General features: G+C 31.4%; 1 long non-coding RNA gene across 1 annotated transcript; it reads left to right on the top strand.

Annotated features, from left to right (window-relative positions):
- Window positions 1-1,603: 1,603 nt before the first annotated feature.
- LOC128076607 (uncharacterized) lies at window positions 1,604-19,397 on the top strand. Its single transcript, XR_008204535.1, has 3 exons — window positions 1,604-2,341; window positions 16,787-17,202; window positions 19,280-19,397. It is a non-coding gene; the product is annotated as an uncharacterized LOC128076607 (long non-coding RNA).
- The last annotated feature ends 6,130 nt before the right edge of the window (window positions 19,398-25,527 follow it).

The following is a 25,527-nucleotide window of genomic DNA, read 5'->3' as shown; positions in this document are numbered from 1 at the left end:
AAATAAGCGATATTTTAGGGTTAAAAACAGGGATTTCGATGAAAATAAGCGATATTTTAGGGGAAAAACAGGGATTTCTATGAAAATAAGCGATATTTTAGGGTTAAAAACAGGGATTTCGATGAAAATAAGCGATATTTTAGGGTTAAAAACAGGGATTTCCATGAAAATAAGCGATATTTTAGGGGAAAAACAGGGATTTCTATGAAAATAAGCGATATTTTAGGGGAAAAACATGGATTTCTATGAAAATAAGGGATATTTTAGGGGAAAAGCAGGGATTTCCATGAAAATAAGCGATATTTTAGGGTTAAAAACGGGGATTTCTATGAAAATAAGCGATATTTTAGAGGAAAAACAGGGATTTCCATGAAAATAAGCGATATTTTATGTTAAAAACAGGGATTTCTATGAAAATAAGCGATATTTTAGGGTGATAAACAGGGATTTCTATGAAAATAAGCGATATTTTAGGGTTAAAAACAGGGATTTCTATGAAAATAAGCGATATTTTAGGGGAAAAACAGGGATTTCTATGAAAATAAGCGATATTTTAGGGGAAAAACATGGATTTCTATGAAAATAAGGGATATTTTAGGGGAAAAGCAGGGATTTCTTTGAAAATAAGCGATATTTTAGGTTAAAAACAGGGATTTCTATGAAAATAAGCGATATTTTAGAGGAAAAACAGGGATTTCCATGAAAATAAGCGATATTTTAGGGTTAAAAACAGGGATTTCTATGAAAATAAGCGATATTTTAGGGTGATAAACAGGGATTTCTATGAAAATAAGCGATATTTTAGGGTTAAAAGCAGGGATTTCCATAAAAATAAGCGATATTTTATGTTAAAAACAGGGATTTCTGTGAAAATAAGTGATATTTTAGGGGAAAAACAGGGATTTCCATGAAAATAAGCAATATTTTATGTTAAAAACAGGGATTTCTATGAAAATAAGCGATATTTTAGGGGAAAAACAGGGATTTCTATGAAAATAAGCGATATTTTAGGGGAAAAACAGGGATTTCCATGAAAATAAGCGATATTTTAGGGTTAAAAGCAGGGATTTCCATGAATATAAGCGATATTTTAGGGATAAAAACAGGGAATTCTGTGAAAATAAGCGATATTTTAGGGTTAAAAGCAGGGATTTCCATAAAAATAAGCGATATTTTAGGGGAAAAACAGGGATTTCTATGAAAATAAGCGATATTTTAGGGTTAAAAACAGGGATTTGCATGAAAATCAGTGATATTTCAGGGTTAAAAACAGGGATTTCCATGAAAATAAGCGATATTTTAGGGTTAAAAACAGGGATTTCGATGAAAATAAGCGATATTTTAGGGGAAAAACAGGGATTTCTATGAAAATAAGCGATATTTTAGGGTTAAAAACAGGGATTTCTATGAAAATAAGCGATATTTTAGGGTTAAAAACAGGGATTTCCATGAAAATAAGCGATATTTTAGGGGAAAAGCAGGGATTTCTATGAAAATAAGCGATATTTTAGGGGAAAAACATGGATTTCTATGAAAATAAGGGATATTTTAGGGGAAAACAGGGATTTCCATGAAAATAAGCGATATTTTAGGGTTAAAAACAGGGATTTCTATGAAAATAAGCGATATTTTAGAGGAAAAACAGGGATTTCCATGAAAATAAGCGATATTTTATGTTAAAAACAGGGATTTCTATGAAAATAAGCGATATTTTAGGGTTAAAAGCAGGGATTTCCATAAAAATAAGCGATATTTTATGTTAAAAACAGGGATTTCTGTGAAAATAAGCGATATTTTAGGGGAAAAACAGGGATTTCCATGAAAATAAGTGATATTTTAGGGTTAAAAACAGGGATTTCCATGAAAATAAGCGATATTTTAGGGGAAAAACAGGGATTTCTATGAAAATAAGCGATATTTTAGGGGAAAAACAGGGATTTCCATGAAAATAAGCGATATTTTAGGGTTAAAAGCAGGGATTTCCATGAATATAAGCGATATTTTAGGGATAAAAACAGGGAATTCTGTGAAAATAAGCGATATTTTAGGGTTAAAAACAGGGATTTCGATGAAAATAAGCGATATTTTAGGGGAAAAACAGGGATTTCTATGAAAATAAGCGATATTTTAGGGTTAAAAACAGGGATTTGCATGAAAATCAGTGATATTTCAGGGTTAAAAACAGGGATTTCCATGAAAATAAGCGATATTTTAGGGTTAAAAACAGGGATTTCGATGAAAATAAGCGATATTTTAGGGGAAAAACAGGGATTTCTATGAAAATAAGCGATATTTTAGGGTTAAAAACAGGGATTTCGATGAAAATAAGCGATATTTTAGGGTTAAAAACAGGGATTTCTGTGAAAATAAGCGATATTTTAGGGGAAAAACAGGGATTTCTATGAAAATAAGCGATATTTTAGGGGAAAAACATGGATTTCTATGAAAATAAGGGATATTTTAGGGGAAAAGCAGGGATTTCCATGAAAATAAGCGATATTTTAGGGTTAAAAACAGGGATTTCTATGAAAATAAGCGATATTTTAGAGGAAAAACAGGGATTTCCATGAAAATAAGCGATATTTTATGTTAAAAACAGGGATTTCTATGAAAATAAGCGATATTTTATGTTAAAAACAGGGATTTCTATGAAAATAAGCGATATTTTAGGGTTAAAAGCAGGGATTTCTGTAAAAATAAGCGATATTTTATGTTAAAAACAGGGATTTCTGTGAAAATAAGCGATATTTTAGGGGAAAAACAGGGATTTCCATGAAAATAAGCGATATTTTAGGGTTAAAAACAGGGATTTCCATGAAAATAAGCGATATTTTAGGGGAAAAACAGGGATTTCTATGAAAATAAGCGATATTTTAGAGGAAAAACAGGGATTTCCATGAAAATAAGCGATATTTTATGTTAAAAACAGGGATTTCTATGAAAATAAGCGATATTTTAGGGTGATAAACAGGGATTTCGATGAAAATAAGCGATATTTTAGGGGAAAAACAGGGATTTCTATGAAAATAAGCGATATTTTAGGGTGAAAGACAGGGATTTCGATGAAAATAAGCGATATTTTAGGGGAAAAGCAGGGATTTCCATGAAAATAAGCGATATTTTAGGGGAAAAACAGGGATTTCGATGAAAATAAGCGATATTTTAGGGGAAAAACAGGGATTTCTATGAAAATAAGCGATATTTTAGGGTTAAAAACAGGGATTTGCATGAAAATCAGTGATATTTCAGGGTTAAAAACAGGGATTTCCATGAAAATAAGCGATATTTTAGGGTTAAAAACAGGGATTTCGATGAAAATAAGCGATATTTTAGGGGAAAAACAGGGATTTCTATGAAAATAAGCGATATTTTAGGGTTAAAAACAGGGATTTCTATGAAAATAAGCGATATTTTAGGGTTAAAAACAGGGATTTCCATGAAAATAAGCGATATTTTAGGGGAAAAACAGGGATTTCTATGAAAATAAGCGATATTTTAGGGGAAAAACATGGATTTCTATGAAAATAAGGGATATTTTAGGGGAAAAGCAGGGATTTCCATGAAAATAAGCGATATTTTAGGGTTAAAAACAGGGATTTCTATGAAAATAAGCGATATTTTAGGGTTAAAAACAGGGATTTCCATGAAAATAAGCGATATTTTAGGGTTAAAAACAGGGATTTCTATGAAAATAAGCGATATTTTAGGGTGATAAACAGGGATTTCTATGAAAATAAGCGATATTTTAGGGTTAAAAGCAGGGATTTCCATAAAAATAAGCGATATTTTATGTTAAAAACAGGGATTTCTGTGAAAATAAGCGATATTTTAGGGGAAAAACAGGGATTTCCATGAAAATAAGCGATATTTTAGTGTTAAAAACCGGGATTTCTATGAAAATAAGCGATATTTTAGGTTAAAAACAGGGATTTCTATGAAAATAAGCGATATTTTAGGTTAAAAACAGGGATTTCCATGAAAATAAGCGATATTTTAGGGTTAAAAGCAGGGATTTCCATGAATATAAGCGATATTTTAGGGATAAAAACAGGGAATTCTGTGAAAATAAGCGATATTTTAGGGTTAAAAGCAGGGATTTCCATAAAAATAAGCGATATTTTAGGTTAAAAACAGGGATTTCTATGAAAATAAGCGATATTTTAGGGGAAAAACAGGGATTTCTATGAAAATAAGCTATATTTTAGGGTTAAAAACAGGGATTTCTATGAAAATAAGCGATATTTTAGGTTAAAAACAGGGATTTCCATGAAAATAAGCGATATTTTAGGTTAAAAACAGGGATTTCTATGAAAATAAGCGATATTTTAGAGGAAAAGCAGGGATTTCTATGAAAATAAGCGATATTTTATGTTAAAAGCAGGGATTTCTATGAAAATAAGCGATATTTTAGGGTTAAAAGCAGGGATTTCCATGAAAATAAGCGATATTTTAGGGTTAAAAACAGGGATTTCTGTGAAAATAAGCGATATTTTAGGGGAAAAACAGGGATTTCCATGAAAATAAGCGATATTTTAGGGTTAAAAACAGGGATTTCTATGAAAATAAGCGATATTTTAGGGGAAAAACAGGGATTTCTATGAAAATAAGCGATATTTTAGGGTTAAAAACAGGGATTTCTATGAAAATAAGCGATATTTTAGGGGAAAAACAGGGATTTCCATGAAAATAAGCGATATTTTAGGGTTAAAAGCAGGGATTTCTATGAAAATAAGCGATATTTTAGGGGAAAAACAGGGATTTCTATGAAAATAAGGGATATTTTAGGGGAAAAACAGAGATTTCTATGAAAATAAGGCGATATTTTAGGGGAAAAACAGGGATTTCCATGAAAATAAGCGATATTTTAGGTTAAAAACAGGGATTTCTGTGAAAATAAGCGATATTTTAGGGGAAAAACAGGGATTTCGATGAAAATAAGCGATATTTTAGGGGAAAAACAGGGATTTCCATGAAAATAAGCGATATTTTAGGGGAAAAACAGGGATTTCTATGAAAATAAGCGATATTTTAGGGGAAAAACAGGGATTTCCATGAAAATAAGCGATATTTTAGGGGAAAAACAGGGATTTCTATGAAAATAAGCGATATTTTAGGGGAAAAACAGGGATTTCCATGAAAATAAGCGATATTTTAGGGTTAAAAACAGGGATTTCTATGAAAATAAGCGATATTTCAGGGTTAAAACAGGGATTTCTATGAAAATAAGCGATATTTTAGGGGAAAAACAGGGATTTCTATGAAAATAAGCGATATTTTAGGGGAAAAACAGGGATTTCTATGAAAATAAGCGATATTTTAGGGGAAAAACAGGGATTTCCATGAAAATAAGCGATATTTTAGGGTTAAAAACAGGGATTTCTATGAAAATAAGCGATATTTTAGGGTTAAAAACAGGGATTTCCATGAAAATAAGCGATATTTTAGGGGAAAAACAGGGATTTCGATGAAAATAAGCGATATTTTAGGGGAAAAACAGGGATTTCTATGAAAATAAGCGATATTTTAGGGGAAAAACAGGGATTTCCATGAAAATAAGCGATATTTTAAGGGGAAAAACAGGGATTTCCATGAAAATAAGCGATATTTTAGGGGAAAAACAGGGATTTCCATGAAAATAAGCGATATTTTAGGGGTTAAAAACAGGGATTTCCGTGAAAATAAGCGATATTTTAGGGGAAAAACAGGGATTTCTATGAAAATAAGCGATATTTTAGGGGAAAAACAGGGATTTCTATGAAAATAAGCGATATTTTAGGGGAAAAGCAGGGATTTCCATGAAAATAAGCGATATTTTAGGGTTAAAAACAGGGATTTCTATGAAAATAAGCGATATTTTAGGGTTAAAAACAGGGATTTCCATGAAAATAAGCGATATTTTAGGGGAAAAACAGGGATTTCTATGAAAATAAGCGATATTTTAGGGTTAAAAGCAGGGATTTCCATATGAAAATAAGCGATATTTTATGTTAAAAACAGGGATTTCTGTGAAAATAAGCGATATTTTAGGGGAAAAACAGGGATTTCCATGAAAATAAGCGATATTTTAGGGTTAAAAACAGGGATTTCCATGAAAATAAGCGATATTTTAGGGGAAAAACAGGGATTTCTATGAAAATAAGCGATATTTTAGGGGAAAAACAGGGATTTCCATGAAAATAAGCGATATTTTAGGGTTAAAAGCAGGGATTTCTATGAAAATAAGCGATATTTTAGGGATAAAAACAGGGATTCTGTGAAAATAAGCGATATTTTAGGGTTAAAAACAGGGATTTCCATGAAAATAAGCGATATTTTAGGGGAAAAACAGGGATTTCTATGAAAATAAGCGATATTTTAGGGTTAAAAACAGGGATTTGCATGAAAATAAGTGATATTTCAGGGTTAAAAACAGGGATTTCCATGAAAATAAGCGATATTTTAGGGGAAAAACAGGGATTTCTATGAAAATAAGCGATATTTTAGGGGAAAAACAGGGATTTCCATGAAAATAAGCGATATTTTAGGGGAAAAACAGGGATTTCTATGAAAATAAGCGATATTTTAGGGTTAAAAACAGGGATTTCTATGAAAATAAGCGATATTTTAGGGGAAAAACAGGGATTTCCATGAAAATAAGCGATATTTTATGTTAAAAACAGGGATTTCCATGAAAATAAGCGATATTTTAGGGTGAAAAACAGGGATTTCTATGAAAATAAGCGATATTTTAGGGTTAAAAGCAGGGATTTCCATGAAAATAAGCGATATTTTAAGGTTAAAAACAGGGATTTCTATGAAAATAAGCGATATTTTAGGGGAAAAACAGGGATTTCCATGAAAATAAGCGATATTTTAGGGTTAAAAACAGGGATTTCCATGAAAATAAGCGATATTTTAGGGGAAAAACAGGGATTTCTATGAAAATAAGCGATATTTTAGGGGAAAAACAGGGATTTCTGTGAAAATAAGCGATATTTTAGGGTTAAAAACAGGGATTTCTATGAAAATAAGCGATATTTTAGGGGAAAAACAGGGATTTCTATGAAAATAAGCGATATTTTAGGGTTAAAAACAGGGATTTCTATGAAAATAAGCGATATTTTAGGGTGAAAGACAGGGATTTCTATGAAAATAAGCGATATTTTAGGGGAAAAGCAGGGATTTCCATGAAAATAAGCGATATTTTAGGGTTAAAAACAGGGATTTCGATGAAAATAAGCGATATTTTAGGGGAAAAACAGGGATTTCTATGAAAATAAGCGATATTTTAGGGTTAAAAACAGGGATTTGCATGAAAATCAGTGATATTTCAGGTTAAAAACAGGGATTTCCATGAAAATAAGCGATATTTTAGGGTTAAAAACAGGGATTTCTATGAAAATAAGCGATATTTTAGGGGAAAAACAGGGATTTCTATGAAAATAAGCGATATTTTAGGGTTAAAAACAGGGATTTCTATGAAAATAAGCGATATTTTAGGGTTAAAAACAGGGATTTCCATGAAAATAAGCGATATTTTAGGGGAAAAACAGGGATTTCTATGAAAATAAGCGATATTTTAGGGGAAAAACATGGATTTCTATGAAAATAAGGGATATTTTAGGGGAAAAGCAGGGATTTCCATGAAAATAAGCGATATTTTAGGGTTAAAAACAGGGATTTCTATGAAAATAAGCGATATTTTAGGGAAAAACAGGGATTTCCATGAAAATAAGCGATATTTTAGGGATAAAAACAGGGATTTCTATGAAAATAAGCGATATTTTAGGGTGATAAACAGGGATTTCTATGAAAATAAGCGATATTTTAGGGTTAAAAGCAGGGATTTCCATAAAAATAAGCGATATTTTATGTTAAAAACAGGGATTTCTGTGAAAATAAGCGATATTTTAGGGGAAAAACAGGGATTTCCATGAAAATAAGCGATATTTTAGGGTTAAAAACAGGGATTTCCATGAAAATAAGCGATATTTTAGGGGAAAAACAGGGATTTCTATGAAAATAAGCGATATTTTAGGGGAAAAACAGGGATTTCCATGAAAATAAGCGATATTTTAGGGTTAAAAGCAGGGATTTCCATGAATATAAGCGATATTTTAGGGATAAAAACAGGGATTTCCATGAAAATAAGCGATATTTTAGGGTTAAAAGCAGGGATTTCCATAAAAATAAGCGATATTTTAGGTTAAAAACAGGGATTTCTATGAAAATAAGCGATATTTTAGGGGAAAAACAGGGATTTCTATGAAAATAAGCTATATTTTAGGGTTAAAAACAGGGATTTCTATGAAAATAAGCGATATTTTAGGTTAAAAACAGGGATTTCCATGAAAATAAGCGATATTTTAGGTTAAAAACAGGGATTTCTATGAAAATAAGCGATATTTTAGGGGAAAAGCAGGGATTTCCATGAAAATAAGCGATATTTTAGGGTTAAAAGCAGGGATTTCTATGAAAATAAGCGATATTTTAGGGTTAAAAGCAGGGATTTCCATGAAAATAAGCGATATTTTAGGGTTAAAAACAGGGATTTCTGTGAAAATAAGCGATATTTTAGGGTTGAAAACAGGGATTTCCATGAAAATAAGCGATATTTTAGGGATAAAAACAGGGATTTCTATGAAAATAAGCGATATTTTAGGGGAAAAACAGGGATTTCTATGAAAATAAGCGATATTTTAGGGTTAAAAACAGGGATTTCCATGAAAATAAGCGATATTTTAGGGTTAAAAACAGGGATTTCTATGAAAATAAGCGATATTTTAGGGGAAAAGCAGGGATTTCTATGAAAATAAGCGATATTTTAGGGGAAAAGCAGGGATTTCTATGAAAATAGGCGATATTTTAGGGGAAAAACAGGGATTTCCATGAAAATAAGCGATATTTTATGTTAAAAACAGGGATTTCTATGAAAATAAGCGATATTTTAGGGGAAAAACAGGGATTTCTATGAAAATAAGCGATATTTTAGGGATAAAAACAGGGATTTCTATGAAAATAAGCGATATTTTAGGGGAAAAAACAGGGATTTCTATGAATATAAGCGATATTTTAGGGGAAAAACAGGGATTTCCATGAAAATAAGCGATATTTAAGGGGAAAAACAGGGATTTCTATGAAAATAAGCGATATTTTAGGGGAAAAGCAGGGATTTCCATGAAAATAAGCGATATTTTAGGGGAAAAACAGGGATTTCTATGAAAATCAGCGATATTTTAGCGGAAAAACAGGGATTTCTATGAAAATAAGCGAATATTTTATGTTAAAAACAGGGATTTCTATGAAAATAAGGCATATTTCAGGGTTAAAAGCTGGGATTTCTATGAAAATAAGCGATATTTTAGGGTGAAAAACAGGGATTTCTATGAAAATAAGCGATATTTTAGGGTGAAAAACAGGGATTTCTATGAAAATAAGCGATATTTCAGGGTTAAAAGCAGGGATTTCCATGAAAATAAGCGATATTTTAGGGTTAAAAACAGGGATTTCCATGAAAATAAGCGATATTTTAGGGGAAAAACAGGGATTTCCATGAAAATAAGCGATATTTAAGGGGAAAAACAGGGATTTCGATGAAAATAAGCGATATTTTAGGGGAAAAACATGTATTTCTGTGAAAATAAGCGATATTTTAGGGTTCAACTCTGGGATTTCAATGAAATTAAGCGATATTTCAGGTTTTAAAATAGGGATTTCTAAGAAAATAATCAATATTCAAGGGGAAAAACAGAGATTTCCATGAAAATAAGTGCTATTTTAGGGTTCAAAACAGGGATTTCGATGAAAATAGGCGATGTTTCAGGGGAAGAGCAGGGATTTCCATGAAAATAAGCGATATTTTAGGGTTCATAACAGGGATTTCGATGAAAATAAGCGATATTTCAGGGGAAAAGCAGGGACTTCTATGAAACTATGCGTTTTTTTAGGGGAAAAACAGGAATTTCCATGAAAATAAGCGATATTTAAGGGGAAAAACAGGGATTTCTATGAGAATAAGCGATATTTAAGGGGAAAACAAGGGATATCCATGAAAATAAGCGATGTTTCAGGGGAAAAACAGGGATTTCTATGAAAATAAGCGATATCTAAGGGGAAAAACTGGGATTTCCATGAAAATAAGCGATATTTTAGGGGAAAAACAGGGATTTCTATGAAAATAAGCGTTATTTTAGGGTTGAAAACAGGGATTTCCATGAAAATAAGCGATATTTTATGTTAAAAACAGGGATTTCTATGAAAATAAGCGATATTTAAGGGGAAAAACAGGGATTTCCATGAAAATAAGCGATATTTTAGGTTAAAAACAGGGATTTCGATGAAAATAAGCGATATTTTAGGGGAAAAAACAGGGATTTCCATGAAAATAAGCGATATTTTATGTTAAAAACAGGGATTTCTATGAAAATAAGCGATATTTTAGGGTTAAAAACAGGGATTTCCATGAAAATAAGCGATATTTTAGGGTTAAAAACAGGGATTTCTATGAAAATAAGCGATATTTTAGGGGAAAAACAGGGATTTCTATGAAAATAAGCGATATTTTAGGGGAAAAACAGGGATTTCTATGAAAATAAGCGATATTTTAGGGTTAAAAACAGGGATTTCCATGAAAATAAGCGATATTTTAGGTTAAAAACAGGGATTTCCATGAAAATAAGCGATATTTTAGGGGAAAAACAGGGATTTCTATGAAAATAAGCGATATTTTAGGGGAAAAACAGGGATTTCCATGAAAATAAGCGATATTTTAGGGGAAAAACAGGGATTTCCATGAAAATAAGCGATATTTTAGGGTTAAAAACAGGGATTTCTATGAAAATAAGCGATATTTTAGGGGAAAAACAGGGATTTCCATGAAAATAAGCGATATTTTAGGGGAAACACAGGGATTTCCATGAAAATAAGCGATATTTTAGGGGTTAAAAACAGGGATTTCTATGAAAATAAGCGATATTTTAGGGTTAAAAACAGGGATTTCCATGAAAATAAGCGATATTTTAGGGTTAAAAACAGGGATTTCCATGAAAATAAGCGATATTTTAGGGGAAAAACAGGGATTTCTATGAAAATAAGCGATATTTTAGGGTTAAAAGCAGGGATTTCCATGAAAATAAGCGATATTTTAGGGGTAAAAACAGGGATTTCTATGAAAATAAGCGATATTTAAGGGGAAAAACAGGGATTTCCATGAAAATAAGCGATATTTTAGGGGAAAAACAGGGTTTTCCATGAAAATAAGCGATATTTTAGGGTTAAAAACAGGGATTTCTATGAAAATAAGCGATATTTTAGGGTTAAAAACAGGGATTTCCATGAAAATAAGCGATATTTTAGGGGAAAAACAGGGATTTCTATGAAAATAAGCGATATTTTAGGGATAAAAACAGGGATTTCTGATGAAAATAAGCGATATTTTAGGGAAAAACAGGGATTTCCATGAAAATAAGCGATATTTTAGGGTTAAAAACAGGGATTTCTATGAAAATAAGCGATATTTTAGGGAAAAACAGGGATTTCCGATGAAAATAAGCGATATTTTAGGGGAAAAACAGGGATTTCTATGAAAATAAGCGATATTTTAGGGGAAAAACAGGGATTTCTATGAAAATAAGCGATATTTTAGGGGAAAAAACAAGGGATTCCATGAAAATAAGCGATATTTTAGGGGAAAAACAGGGATTTCTATGAAAATAAGCGATATTTTAGGGTTAAAAACAGGGATTTCTATGAAAATAAGCGATATTTTAGGGGAAAAACAGGGATTTCCGTGAAAATAAGCGATATTTTCAGGGGAAAAACAGGGATTTCCATGAAAATAAGCGATATTTTAAGGGGAAAAACAGGGATTTCTATGAAAATAAGCGATATTTAAGGGGAAAAACAGGGATTTCTATGAAAATAAGCGATATTTTAGGGATAAAACAGGGATTTCTATGAAAATAAGCGATATTTTAGGGGAAAAACAGGGATTTCTATGAAAATAAGCGATATTTTAGGGTTAAAAACAGGGATTTCTATGAAAATAAGCGATATTTTAGGGGAAAAACAGGGATTTCTATGAAAATAAGCGATATTTTAGGGGAAAAACAGGGATTTCTGTGAAAATAAGCGATATTTTAGGGGAAAAACAGGGATTTCTATGAAAATAAGCGATATTTTAGGGGAAAAACAGGGATTTCCATGAAAATAAGCGATATTTTAGGGGAAAAACAGGGATTTCCATGAAAATAAGCGATATTTTAGGGGAAAAACAGGGATTTCTATGAAAATAAGCGATATTTTAGGGGAAAAACAGGGATTTCTATGAAAATAAGCGATATTTTAGGGGAAAAACCAGGGATTTCTATGAAAATAAGCGATATTTTAGGGGAAAAACAGGGATTTCTATGAAAATAAGCGATATTTTAGGGGAAAAACAGGGATTTCCATGAAAATAAGCGATATTTTAGGGTTAAAAACAGGGATTTCTATGAAAATAAGCGATATTTTAGGGGAAAAACAGGGATTTCTATGAAAATAAGCGATATTTTATGTTAAAAACAGGGAATTCGATGAAAATAAGCGATATTTTAGGGGAAAAACAGGGATTTCATGAAAATAAGCGATATTTTAGGGTTAAAAACAGGGATTTCTATGAAAATAAGCGATATTTTATGTTAAAAACAGGGATTTCTATGAAAATAAGCGATATTTTAGGGGAAAAACAGGGATTTCTATGAAAATAAGCGATATTTTAGGGGAAAAACAGGGATTTCCATGAAAATAAGCGATATTTTAGGGGAAAAACAGGGATTTCTATGAAAATAAGCGATATTTTAGGGTTAAAAACAGGGATTTCTATGAAAATAAGCGATATTTTAGGGGAAAAACAGGGATTTCTATGAAAATAAGCGATATTTTATGTTAAAAACAGGGATTTCTATGAAAATAAGCGATATTTTAGGGGAAAAACAGGGATTTCTGTGAAAATAAGCGATATTTAAGGGGAAAAACAGGGATTTCATGTGAAAATAAGCGATATTTTAGGGGAAAAACAGGGATTTCTATGAAAATAAGCGATATTTTAGGGGAAAAAGAGGGATTTCCATGTGAAAATAAGCGATATTTTAGGGTTAAAAACAGGGATTTCTATGAAAATAAGCGATATTTAGGGGAAAAACAGGGATTTCTATGAAAATAAGGGATATTTTAGGGATAAAAACAGGGATTTCTATGAAAATAAGCGATATTTTAGGGTTAAAAACAGGGATTTCTGTGAAAATAAGCGATATTTTAGGGGAAAAACAGGGATTTCTGTGAAAATAAGCGATATTTCAGGGGAAAAACAGGGATTTCTATGAAAATAAGCGATATTTTAGGGGAAAAACAGGGATTTCTATGAAAATAAGCGATATTTTAGGGGAAAAACAGGGATTTCTATGAAAATAAGCGATATTTTAGGGGAAAAACATGGGATTTCTATGAAAATAAGCGATATTTTAGGGTTAAAAACAGGGATTTCTATGAAAATAAGCGATATTTTATGTTAAAAACAGGGATTTCCATGAAAATAAGCGATATTTTAGGGGAAAAACAGGGATATCCATGAAAATAAGCGATATTTTCAGGGGAAAAACAGGGATTTCTATGAAAATAAGCGATATTTTAGGGGAAAAACAGGGATTTCTGTGAAAATAAGCGATATTTTAGGGGAAAAAACAGGGATTTCTATGAAAATAAGCGATATTTTAGGGCTAAAAACAGGGATTTCCATGAAAATAAGCGATATTTTAGGGGAAAAACAGGGATTTCTGTGAAAATAAGCGATATTTTAGGGGAAAAACAGGGATTTCCATGAAAATAAGCGATATTTTAGGGGAAAAACAGGGATTTCTGTGAAAATAAGCGATATTTTAGGGGAAAAACAGGGATTTCTATGAAAATAAGCGATATTTTAGGGTTAAAAACAGGGATTTCTATGAAAATAAGCGATATTTTAGGGGAAAAACAGGGATTTCCGTGAAAATAAGCGATATTTTAGGGGAAAAACAGGGATTTCTATGAAAATAAGCGATATTTTAGGGGAAAACCAGGGATTTCCATGAAAATAAGCGATATTTTAGGGTTAAAAACAGGGATTTCTATGAAAATAAGCGATATTTTAGGGGAAAAACAGGGATTTCCATGAAAATAAGCGATATTTTAGGGTTAAAAACAGGGATTTCTGTGAAAATAAGCGATATTATAGGGGAAAAACATGGGATTTCTATGAAAATAAGCGATATTTTAGGGTTAAAAACAGGGATTCGATGAAAATAAGCGATATTTTAGGGGAAAAACAGGGATTTCCATGAAAATAAGCGATATTTTAGGGGAAAAACAGGGATTTCTATGAAAATAAGCGATATTTTAGGGCTAAAAACAGGGATTTCTATGAAAATAAGCGATATTTCAGGGGAAAAACAGGGATTTCTATGAAAATAAGCGATATTTTAGGGGAAAAACAGGGATTTCCATGAAAATAAGCGATATTTTAGGGGAAAAACAGGGATTTCTATGAAAATAAGCGATATTTTATGTTAAAAACAGGGATTTCTATGAAAATAAGCGATATTTTAGGGTGAAAAACAGGGATTTCTATGAAAATAAGCGATATTTTATGTTAAAAACAGGGATTTCTATGAAAATAAGCGATATTTTAGGGGAAAAACAGGGATTTCCATGAAAATAAGCGATATTTTAGGGGAAAGAACAGGGATTTCTATGAAAATAAGCGATATTTTAGGGTGAAAAACAGGGATTTCTATGAAAATAAGCGATATTTTAGGGTTAAAAACAGGGATTTCCATGAAAATAAGCGATATTTAAGGGGAAAAACAGGGATTTCTATGAAAATAAGCGATATTTTATGTTAAAAACAGGGATTTCTATGAAAATAAGCGATATTTTAGGGGAAAAACAGGGATTTCTATGAAAATAAGCGATATTTTAGGGATAAAAACAGGGATTACTATGAAAATAAGCGATATTTTATGTTAAAAACAGGGATTTCTATGAAAATAAGCGATATTTTAGGGGAAAAACCAGGGATTTCTATGAAAATAAGCGATATTTTAGGTTAAAAACAGGGATTTCTATGAAAATAAGCGATATTTTAGGGGAAAAACAGGGATTTCTATGAAAATAAGCGATATTTTAGGGGAAAAACAGGGATTTCCGTGAAAATAAGCGATATTTTAGGGGAAAAACAGGGATTTCTATGAAAATAAGCGATATTTTAGGGTTAAAAACAGGGATTTCTATGAAAATAAGCGATATTTTAGGGGTTAAAAACAGGGATTTCTATGAAAATAAGCGATATTTTAGGTTAAAAACAGGGATATCCATGAAAATAAGCGATATTTTAGGGGAAAAACAGGGATTTCTATGAAAATAAGCGATATTTTAGGGGAAAAACAGGGATTTCTGTGAAAATAAGCGATATTTTAGGGGAAAAACAAGGGATTTCCATGAAAATAAGCGATATTTTAGGGCTAAAAACAGGGATTTCTATGAAAATAAGCGATATTTTAGGGGAAAAACAGGGATTTCTATGAAAATAAGCGATATTTTAGGGGAAAAACAGGGATTTCATGAAAATAAGCGATATTTTAGGGGAAAAACAGGGATTTCTATGAAAATAAGCGATATTTTAGGGTTAAAAACAGGGATTTCTATGAAAATAAGCGATATTTTAGGGGAAAACCAGGGATTTCTATGAAAATAAGCGATATTTTAGGGGAAAAACAGGGATTTCTATGAAAATAAGCGATATTTTAGGGGAAAAACAGGGATTTCTATGAAAATAAGCGATATTTTAGGGGAAAAACAGGGATTTCCGTGAAAATAAGCGATATTTTAGGGGAAAAACAGGGATTTCTGTGAAAATAAGCGATATTTTAGGGGAAAAACAGGGATTTCATGAAAATAAGCGATATTTTAGGGGAAAAACAGGGATTTCCATGAAAATAAGCGATATTTTAGGGGAAAAACAGGGATTTCCATGAAAATAAGCGATATTTTAGGGGAAAAACAGGGATTTCCGTGAAAATAAGCGATATTTTAGGGGAAAAACAGGGATTTCTATGAAAATAAGCGATATTTTAGGGGAAAAACAGGGATTTCTATGAAAATAAGCGATATTTTAGGGGAAAAAACAGGGATTTCTATGAAAATAAGCGATATTTTAGGGGAAAAACAGGGATTTCTATGAAAATAAGCGATATTTTAGGGGAAAAACAGGGATTTCCATGAAAATAAGCGATATTTTAAGGGTTAAAAACAGGGATTTCTATGAAAATAAGCGATATTTTAGGGGAAAAACAGGGATTTCTATGAAAATAAGCGATATTTTAGGGGAAAAACAGGGATTTCTATGAAAATAAGCGATATTTTAGGGGAAAAACAGGGATTTCTATGAAAATAAGCGATATTTTAGGGGAAAAAGCAGGGATTTCCATGAAAATAAGCGATATTTTAGGGTTAAAAACAGGGATTTCTAAGAAAATAAGCGATATTTTAGGGGAAAAACAGGGATTTCTATGAAAATAAGCGATATTTTAGGGGAAAAACAGGGATTTCCATGAAAATAAGCGATATTTTAGGGGAAAAACAGGGATTTCTATGAAAATAAGCGATATTTTAGGGGAAAAACAGGGATTTCTATGAAAATCAGCGATATTTTAGGGGAAAAACAGGGATTTCCATGAAAATAAGCGATATTTTAGGGGAAAAACAGGGATTTCTATGAAAATAAGCGATATTTTAGGGGAAAAACAGGGATTTCTATGAAAATAAGCGATATTTTAGGGTTAAAAACAGGGATTTCGATGAAAATAAGCGATATTTTAGGGTTAAAAGCAGGGATTTCCATGAAAATAAGCGATATTTTAGGGATAAAAACAGGGATTTCCATGAAAATAAGCGATATTTTAGGGTTAAAAACAGGGATTTCTATGAAAATAAGCGATATTTTAGGTTAAAAACAGGGATTTCTATGAAAATAAGCGATATTTTAGGGGAAAAACAGGGATTTCTATGAAAATAAGCGATATTTTAGGGTTAAAAACAGGGATTTCTATGAAAATAAGCGATATTTTAGGGTTAAAAACAGGGATTTCTATGAAAATAAGCGATATTTTAGGGAAAAACAGGGATTTCTATGAAAATAAGCGATATTTTAGGGTTAAAAGCAGGGATTTCTATGAAAATAAGCGATATTTTAGGGTTAAAAACAGGGATTTCCATGAAAATAAGCGATATTTTAGGGTTAAAAACAGGGATTTCTGTGAAAATAAGCGATATTTTAGGGTTGAAAAACAGGGATTTCTATGAAAATAAGCGATATTTTAGGGATAAAAACAGGGATTTCCATGAAAATAAGCGATATTTTAGGGGAAAAACAGGGATTTCTATGAAAATAAGCGATATTTTAGGGTTAAAAACAGGGATTTCTATGAAAATAAGCGATATTTTAGGGTTAAAAACAGGGATTTCTATGAAAATAAGCGATATTTTAGGGGAAAAGCAGGGATTTCTATGAAAATAAGCGATATTTTAGGGGAAAAACAGGGATTTCTATGAAAATAAGCGATATTTTAGGGGAAAAACAGGGATTTCCATGAAAATAAGCGATATTTTATGTTAAAAACAGGGATTTCTATGAAAATAAGCGATATTTTAGGGGAAAAACAGGGATTTCTATGAAAATAAGCGATATTTTAGGGATAAAAACAGGGATTTCTATGAAAATAAGCGATATTTTAGGGGAAAAAACAGGGATTTCTATGAAAATAAGCGATATTTTAGGGGAAAAACAGGGATTTCCGTGAAAATAAGTGATATTTTAGGGGAAAAACAGGGATTTCTATGAAAATAAGCGATATTTTAGGGAAAAACAGGGATTTCCATGAAAATAAGCGATATTTTAGGGGAAAAACAGGGATTTCTATGAAAATAAGCGATATTTTAGCGGAAAAACAGGGATTTCTATGAAAATAAGCAATATTTTATGTTAAAAACAGGGATTTCTATGAAAATAAGGCATATTTCAGGGGAAAAACAGGGATTTCTATGAAAATAAGCGATATTTTAGGGTGAAAAACAGGGATTTCTATGAAAATAAGCGATATTTTAGGGTTAAAAACAGGGATTTCTATGAAAATAAGCGATATTTCAGGGTTAAAAGCAGGGATTTCCATGAAAATAAGCGATATTTTAGGGTTAAAAACAGGGATTTCTATGAAAATAAGCGATATTTTAGGGTTAAAAACCAGGGATTTCTGTGAAAATAAGCGATATTTTAGGGTTAAAAACAGGGATTTCGATGAAAATAAGCGATATTTTAGGGGAAAAACAGGGATTTCTATGAAAATAAGCGATATTTCAGGGTTAAAAGCTGGGATTTCTATGAAAATAAGCGATATTTTAGGGTGAAAAACAGGGATTTCTATGAAAATAAGCGATATTTTAGGGTGAAAAACAGGGATTTCTATGAAAATAAGCGATATTTCAGGGTTAAAAGCAGGGATTTCCATGAAAATAAGCGATATTTTAGGGTTAAAAGCAGGGATTTCCATGAAAATAAGCGATATTTTAGGGTTAAAAACAGGGATTTCTATGAAAATAAGCGATATTTTAGGGGAAAAACAGGGATTTCTATGAAAATAAGCAATATTTTAGGGTTGAAAACAGGGATTTCCATGAAAATAAGTGATATTTTAGGGGAAAAGCAGGGATTTCCATGAAAATAAGCGATATTTTAGGGGAAAAACAGGGATTTCCATGAAAATAAGCGATATTTTAGGTTAAAAACAGGGATTTCTGTGAAAATAAGCGATATTTTAGGGGAAAAACAGGGATTTCCATGAAAATAAGCGATATTTTAGGGGAAAAACAGGGATTTCTATGAAAGTAAGCGATATTTTAGGGTTGAAAACAGGGATTTCCATGAAAATAAGCGATATTTTATGTTAAAAACAGGGATTTCTATGAAAATAAGCGATATTTAAGGGGAAAAACAGGGATTTCCATGAAAATAAGCGATATTTTAGGATTAAAAACAGGGATTTCGATGAAAATAAGCGATATTTTAGGGGAAAAAACAGGGATTTCCATGAAAATAAGCGATATTTTATGTTAAAAACAGGGATTTCTGTGAAAATAAGCGATATTTTAGGGTTAAAAACAGGGATTTCCATGAAAATAAGCGATATTTTAGGGTTAAAAACAGGGATTTCTATGAAAATAAGCGATATTTTAGGGGAAAAGCAGGGATTTCTATGAAAATAAGCGATATTTTAGGGTTAAAAACAGGGATTTCTATGAAAATAAGCGATATTTTAGGGGAAAAACAGGGATTTCCATGAAAATAAGCGATATTTTAGGGTTAAAAACAGGGAATTCTGTGAAAATAAGCGATATTTTAGGGGAAAAACAGGGATTTCTATGAAAATAAGCGATATTTTAGGGGAAAAGCAGGGATTTCCATGAAAATAAGCGATATTTTAGGGTTAAAAACAGGGATTTCCATGAAAATAAGCGATATTTTAGGGTTAAAAACAGGGATTTCTGTGAAAATAAGCGATATTTTAGGGGAAAAACAGGGATTTCTATGAAAATAAGCGATATTTTAGGGGAAAAATAGGGATTTCCATGAAAATAAGCGATATTTTGGGGTTAAAAACAGGGATTTCTATGAAAATAAGCGATATTTTAGGGTTAAAAACAGGGATTTCCATGAAAATAAGCGATATTTTAGGGGAAAAACAGGGATTTCTATGAAAATAAGCGATATTTTAGGGGAAAAACAGGGATTTCTATGAAAATAAGCGATATTTTAGGGTTAAAAGCAGGGATTTCCATGAAAATAAGCGATATTTTAGGGGTAAAAACAGGGATTTCTATGAAAAATAAGCGATATTTTTGGGGTAAAAACAGGGATTTCCATGAAAATAAGCGATATTTTTGGGGAAAAAAGAGGGATTTTCCATGAAAATAAGCGATATTTTAGGGTTAAAAACAGGGATTTCTATGAAAATAAGCGATATTTTAGGGTTAAAAACAGGGATTTCCATGAAAATAAGCGATATTTTAGGGGAAAAACAGGGATTTCTATGAAAATAAGCGATATTTTATGGATAAAAACAGGGATTTCTATGAAAATAAGCGATATTTTAGGGCTAAAAACAGGGATTTCTATGAAAATAAGCGATATTTTAGGGTTAAAAACAGGGATTTCTATGAAAATAAGCGATATTTTAGGGGAAAAACAGGGATTTCCGTGAAAATAAGCGATATTTTAGGGGAAAAACAGGGATTTCTATGAAAATAAAGCGATATTTTAGGGGAAAAACAGGGATTTCTATGAAAATAAGCGATATTTTAGGATAAAAACAGGGATTTCTATGAAAATAAGCGATATTTTAGGGCTAAAAACAGGGATTTCTGTGAAAATAAGCGATATTTTAGGGTTAAAAACAGGGATTTCTATGAAAATAAGCGATATTTTAGGGGAAAAACAGGGATTTCTATGAAAATAAGCGATATTTTAGGGCTAAAAACAGGGATTTCTATGAAAATAAGCGATATTTTAGGGTTAAAAACAGGGATTTCTATGAAAATAAGCGATATTTTAGGGTTAAAAACAGGGATTTCTATGAAAATAAGCGATATTTTAGGGGAAAAACAGGGATTTCTATGAAAATAAGCGATATTTTAGGGGAAAAACAGGAATTTCAGTGAAAATAAGCGATATTTTAGGGGAAAAACAGGGATTTCCGTGAAAATAAGCGATATTTTAGGGGAAAAACAGGGATTTCTATGAAAATAAGCGATATTTTAGGGGAAAAACAGGGATTTCTGTGAAAATAAGCGATATTTTAGGGGAAAAACAGGGATTTCTATGAAAATAAGCGATATTTTAGGGGAAAACCAGGGATTTCTATGAAAATAAGCGATATTTTAGGGGAAAAACAGGGATTTCTATGAAAATAAGCGATATTTTAGGGGAAAAACAGGGATTTCCATGAAAATAAGCGATATTTTAGGGTTAAAAACAGGGATTTCTGTGAAAATAAGCGATATTTTAGGGGAAAAACAGGGATTTCTATGAAAATAAGCGATATTTTATGTTAAAAACAGGGATTTCTATGAAAATAAGCGATATTTTAGGGGAAAAACAGGGATTTCTGTGAAAATAAGCGATATTTTATGTTAAAAACAGGGATTTCTATGAAAATAAGCGATATTTTAGGGTTAAAAACAGGGATTTCTATGAAAATAAGCGATATTTTAGGGGAAAAACAGGGATTTCTATGAAAATAAGGATATTTTAGGGGAAAAACAGGGATTTCCATGAAAATAAGCGATATTTTAGGGGAAAAACAGGGATTTCTATGAAAATAAGCGATATTTTAGGGGAAAAACAGGGATTTCTGTGAAAATAAGCGATATTTTAGGGTTAAAAACAGGGATTTCTATGAAAATAAGCGATATTTTATGTTAAAAACAGGGATTTCTATGAAAATAAGCGATATTTTAGGGGAAAAACAGGGATTTCTGTGAAAATAAGCGATATTTTAGGGGAAAAACAGGGATTTCTGTGAAAATAAGCGATATTTTAGGGGAAAAACAGGGATTTCTGTGAAAATAAGCGATATTTTAGGGGAAAAACAGGGATTTCCATGAAAATAAGCGATATTTTAGGGGAAAAACAGGGATTTCTGTGAAAATAAGCGATATTTTAGGGTTAAAAACAGGGATTTCTGTGAAAATAAGCGATATTTTAGGGGAAAAACAGGGATTTCTATGAAAATAAGCGATATTTTAGGGATAAAAACAGGGATTTCTATGAAAATAAGCGATATTTTAGGGTTAAAAACAGGGATTTCTATGAAAATAAGCGATATTTTAGGGGAAAAACAGGGATTTCTATGAAAATAAGCGATATTTTATGTTAAAAACAGGGATTTCTATGAAAATAAGCGATATTTTAGGGGAAAAATAGGGATTTCTATGAAAATAAGCGATATTTTAGGGGAAAAACAGGAATTTCCGTGAAAATAAGCGATATTTTAGGGTTAAAAACAGGGATTTCTATGAAAATAAGCGATATTTTAGGGGAAAAACAGGGATTTCTGTGAAAATAAGCGATATTTTAGGTTAAAAACAGGGATTTCCATGAAAATAAGCGATATTTTAGGGCTAAAAACAGGGATTTCTATGAAAATAAGCGATATTTTAGGGGAAAAACAGGGATTTCTGTGAAAATAAGCGATATTTTAGGGGAAAAACAGGGATTTCTATGAAAATAAGCGATATTTTAGGGGAAAAACAGGGATTTCCATGAAAATAAGCGATATTTTAGGGGAAAAACAGGGATTTCTGTGAAAATAAGCGATATTTTAGGGGAAAAACAGGGATTTCTATGAAAATAAGCGATATTTTAGGGGAAAAACAGGGATTTCTGTGAAAATAAGCGATATTTTAGGGGAAAAACAGGGATTTCTATGAAAATAAGCGATATTTTAGGGTTAAAAACAGGGATTTCTATGAAAATAAGCGATATTTTAGGGGAAAAACAGGGATTTCTATGAAAATAAGCGATATTTTAGGGGAAAAACAGGGATTTCTATGAAAATAAGCGATATTTTAGGGGAAAAACAGGGATTTCTATGAAAATAAGCGATATTTTAGGGTTAAAAACAGGGATTTCTATGAAAATAAGCGATATTTTAGGGGAAAAACAGGGATTTCTATGAAAATAAGCGATATTTTAGGGTTAAAAACAGGGATTTCTATGAAAATAAGCGATATTTTAGGGGAAAAACAGGGATTTCTATGAAAATAAGCGATATTTTAGGGTTAAAAACAGGGATTTCTATGAAAATAAGCGATATTTTAGGGGAAAAACAGGGATTTCTATGAAAATAAGCGATATTTTAGGGGAAAAACAGGGATTTCTATGAAAATAAGCGATATTTTAGGGGAAAAACAGGGATTTCCATGAAAATAAGCGATATTTTAGGGGAAAAACAGGGATTTCTATGAAAATAAGCGATATTTTAGGGGAAAAACAGGGATTTCCATGAAAATAAGCGATATTTTAGGGGAAAAACAGGGATTTCTATGAAAATAAGCGATATTTTAGGGTTAAAAACAGGGATTTCTATGAAAATAAGCGATATTTTAGGGGAAAAACAGGGATTTCTATGAAAATAAGCGATATTTTAGGGGAAAAACAGGGATTTCTATGAAAATAAGCGATATTTTAGGGTTAAAAACAGGGATTTCTATGAAAATAAGCGATATTTTAGGGGAAAAACAGGGATTTCTGTGAAAATAAGCGATATTTTAGGGGAAAAACAGGGATTTCTATGAAAATAAGCGATATTTTAGGGTTAAAAACAGGGATTTCTATGAAAATAAGCGATATTTTAGGGGAAAAACAGGGATTTCTATGAAAATAAGCGATATTTTAGGGGAAAAACAGGGATTTCTATGAAAATAAGCGATATTTTAGGGGAAAAACAGGGATTTCTATGAAAATAAGCGATATTTTAGGGGAAAAACAGGGATTTCTATGAAAATAAGCGATATTTTATGTTAAAAACAGGGATTTCTGTGAAAATAAGCGATATTTTAGGGGAAAAACAGGGATTTCTGTGAAAATAAGCGATATTTTAGGGGAAAAACAGGGATTTCTATGAAAATAAGCGATATTTTAGGGGAAAAACAGGGATTTCTATGAAAATAAGCGATATTTTAGGGGAAAAACAGGAATTTCCGTGAAAATAAGCGATATTTTAGGGGAAAAACAGGGATTTCTATGAAAATAAGCGATATTTTAGGGTTAAAAACAGGGATTTCTGTGAAAATAAGCGATATTTTAGGGGAAAAACAGGGATTTCTGTGAAAATAAGCGATATTTTAGGGGAAAAACAGGGATTTCTATGAAAATAAGCGATATTTTAGGGTTAAAAACAGGGATTTCTATGAAAATAAGCGATATTTTAGGGGAAAAACAGGGATTTCTATGAAAATAAGCGATATTTTAGGGTTAAAAACAGGGATTTCTATGAAAATAAGCGATATTTTAGGGGAAAAACAGGGATTTCTATGAAAATAAGCGATATTTTAGGGGAAAAACAGGGATTTCCATGAAAATAAGCGATATTTTAGGGGAAAAACAGGGATTTCTGTGAAAATAAGCGATATTTTAGGGGAAAAACAGGGATTTCTATGAAAATAAGCGATATTTTAGGGTTAAAAACAGGGATTTCTATGAAAATAAGCGATATTTTAGGGGAAAAACAGGGATTTCTATGAAAATAAGCGATATTTTAGGGGAAAAACAGGGATTTCTATGAAAATAAGCGATATTTTAGGGGAAAAACAGGGATTTCTATGAAAATAAGCGATATTTTAGGGGAAAAACAGGGATTTCTATGAAAATAAGCGATATTTTAGGGGAAAAACAGGGATTTCTGTGAAAATAAGCGATATTTTAGGGGAAAAACAGGGATTTCTATGAAAATAAGCGATATTTTAGGGGAAAAACAGGGATTTCTATGAAAATAAGCGATATTTTAGGGGAAAAACAGGGATTTCTATGAAAATAAGCGATATTTTAGGGGAAAAACAGGGATTTCTATGAAAATAAGCGATATTTTAGGGGAAAAACAGGGATTTCTATGAAAATAAGCGATATTTTAGGGTTAAAAACAGGGATTTCTATGAAAATAAGCGATATTTTAGGGGAAAAACAGGGATTTCTATGAAAATAAGCGATATTTTAGGGGAAAAACAGGGATTTCTATGAAAATAAGCGATATTTTAGGGGAAAAACAGGGATTTCTATGAAAATAAGCGATATTTTAGGGGAAAAACAGGGATTTCTGTGAAAATAAGCGATATTTTAGGGGAAAAACAGGGATTTCTATGAAAATAAGCGATATTTTAGGGGAAAAACAGGGATTTCTATGAAAATAAGCGATATTTTAGGGTTAAAAACAGGGATTTCTATGAAAATAAGCGATATTTTAGGGGTTAAAAACAGGGATTTCTATGAAAATAAGCGATATTTTAGGGTTAAAAACAGGGATTTCTATGAAAATAAGCGATATTTTAGGGGAAAAACAGGGATTTCTATGAAAATAAGCGATATTTTAGGGGAAAAACAGGGATTTCTATGAAAATAAGCGATATTTTAGGGGAAAAACAGGGATTTCTATGAAAATAAGCGATATTTTAGGGGAAAAACAGGGATTTCTATGAAAATCAGCGATATTTTAGGGTTAAAAACAGGGATTTCTATGAAAATAAGCGATATTTTAGGGTTAAAAACAGGGATTTCTATGAAAATAAGCGATATTTTAGGGGAAAAACAGGGATTTCTATGAAAATAAGCGATATTTTAGGGGAAAAACAGGGATTTCTATGAAAATAAGCGATATTTTAGGGGAAAAACAGGGATTTCTGTGAAAATAAGCGATATTTTATGTTAAAAAC

The sequence above is a fragment of the Tympanuchus pallidicinctus genome, unplaced genomic scaffold, assembly GCF_026119805.1.
Source record: "Tympanuchus pallidicinctus isolate F22 unplaced genomic scaffold, pur_lepc_1.0 scaffold146, whole genome shotgun sequence".
Classification (NCBI taxonomy): domain Eukaryota; kingdom Metazoa; phylum Chordata; class Aves; order Galliformes; family Phasianidae; genus Tympanuchus; species Tympanuchus pallidicinctus.
Note: the sequence above shows the minus strand (reverse complement) of the source record. Positions and strands in the feature narration are given on the sequence as shown.